The 2,230-nt window shown below is 39.8% G+C and overlaps 1 pseudogene; it reads right to left on the minus strand.

Annotated features, from left to right (window-relative positions):
- Positions 1-1,170: 1,170 nt before the first annotated feature.
- Positions 1,171-2,230, minus strand: LOC107774059 (thaumatin-like protein; annotated as a pseudogene).

Here is a 2,230-nt window from a genome sequence, read left to right on the forward strand (position 1 = left end):
TATATTGCGTACAAAAGTCGTGGGCCAAAGCTCTCCTGTTCCTAGTCCAATTCGGCTTCAGGGATTGATGCTAAGGTGGATGCGTCGCATCCACCTTATCCTCCATTTCAATTTTTGCCTGCGAAGGTGGATGCGACGCATCCACCTTGTCCTCTATTTCTCAGCTTCGCATGCGATGGTGGACGCGACGCATCCAGCTTCACTTCTACTTCCCAGTTTCGCACGCGATGGCGGACGCGATGGCACAACTTCACTGCTAAGGTTGCATGCAGGATGATGTTTTCCTAGGTTGGATGCGACGTATCCAACCCTTCTTCCTCTAGCTAAACCACCTTTTCTTCATATTTTGTACTCCGAACACCTTAAATCGTCACACATAACTTAATTAGTCATCAAACCAATAATTACACCATGTTGGGTGTTTTAAAGATTAAATAACATCAAAAAGTGGTTAAAGCATGGGTAAAGTAACATTAACACATATCGAAATATGCCAAACATCAACATATAATTACTAATGCTCATTGTTCCTTCCAAATCAAATGAGGGTTAAGAGTAGGAGAGTCAGAATATATATGTTTCTCGTGTGAATTTGCATATTGATTTTCTTAAATATTTTTTGAAATAAAATACATAATCAGAAACTATACAAAGTTTGGTAACTAATAATATTTTTTATAATTAAAAAATAAATTTTCTTTAAAGAAAAATATTTGACTTCTCAGACGATACAACGCATATATATTAGTCGAACAGAGACGAACGTTGGCCATAGTAATCTGGGAGTCCCATGTGGAAGGGCTCTCGCTCAACGGATCAAATGACACGCCAGGATAATAGGCTGATGACTCCCAAGAGCTCTTATAGTCATAGTCATTTGGCACCTCAATTTCGACTTATCACATCTTAGGGTTGAAGAAGATCCCAAGGGTTTGATTATTTGCTGATTCAAGTGGTACGTGAGTTGGATTTAGAACGTCGTGAGACAGTTATGTTCCTATCTATCGTCGGTGTCAACGGTAGAACTGTGAGAAGCCAACCCTAGTATAAGAGGATTGGGTTCGAGTTGTTATGCCAATAATAGCATCAGGCAGCAATTATGCGCCGCCGGAAATAACAATTAGACATTCTAAGTATTATTTTGATGGATATGTTTAAGTGAGGGAATAGTATTGCAAGTGAAAGTTATAACATTCTAAAACAAGTGCATGGTTCTGCCATGTACACAAGTATGTTACTCCATCACTCAAATGGTTACAGAACATCCTTTCAGAGGACATCCTATGAAAAACAAATATTGGTTACAGAATAATACACCTATTCTTTTCATTTTCAATGAATGTTGTGAATACTTTGAAAATCCAGCTTAATAAATAGCAGGGATTATGACATAAACCAAGCAACATAGAAATTTCAAACGTCCTAAGATACATCAATTAAGGGAAAAATTGTTCCATCCATTTAATTTATGGACAGAAAACCACTCTGTGATTGGTTCCATTCGGACAAGTGAAGGTACTAGTTGAATCATCTTTAGGGTAACTGTAAGATATTGAACATCTATCCTTAAAGAACTAGGAATACTGGGTTGGACCACAATTGCCACCAGATGTGCAACAATATTCCGTAGTATGGAAAACAGTACAAGGATTATTACAGCCTCCAGGAATCCTTAGTTCATTCGGACACTGTCCTATGATGTCGGTAGTGCAGCTGATCCTAACAGAACAATTACCAGATGTTGGACTAAATTCCATTGGGACATTGAAACCGTCTACAAGAGATATGTCGAAGAAATCAAGATTGTCAAATTGGTTTAGGCTGTATTCAGCCACAGTGTTTGGGGGTGTGCCAAAAGCATGACATTCGAGGACTCCATTGCAATCGCCGGTTTGACATTGACCACGGACAGATGCGTCAAAAATGCAATTGGTTCGGCCCCAGATACGTTTGGTACGTTGACCGTTTAAAGGTTGGAATGTCCATTTTCCACCGTAGTCGAGACGTCGGCCGCCACCGGGAAGTGCTGCTGCCCAAACGGCAAAAGGGCAATTGTTTCGGATGTCGATCGTTGTAACTGCTTGTGTTGAGAAAAGCAGAGAAGTCACAACAGAGAGGGATATGAAGAAAGATTTGAAGAAGCTGATCATGTTTGCTTTGGGAGGTGACAAAAGCAATAATGGAGAGGGATTTTTAATGGAGGCCTATCTAAGGACGAATAGTCAATGGA

The sequence above is a fragment of the Nicotiana tabacum genome, chromosome 15, assembly GCF_000715075.1.
Source record: "Nicotiana tabacum cultivar K326 chromosome 15, ASM71507v2, whole genome shotgun sequence".
Lineage (NCBI taxonomy): Eukaryota > Viridiplantae > Streptophyta > Magnoliopsida > Solanales > Solanaceae > Nicotiana > Nicotiana tabacum.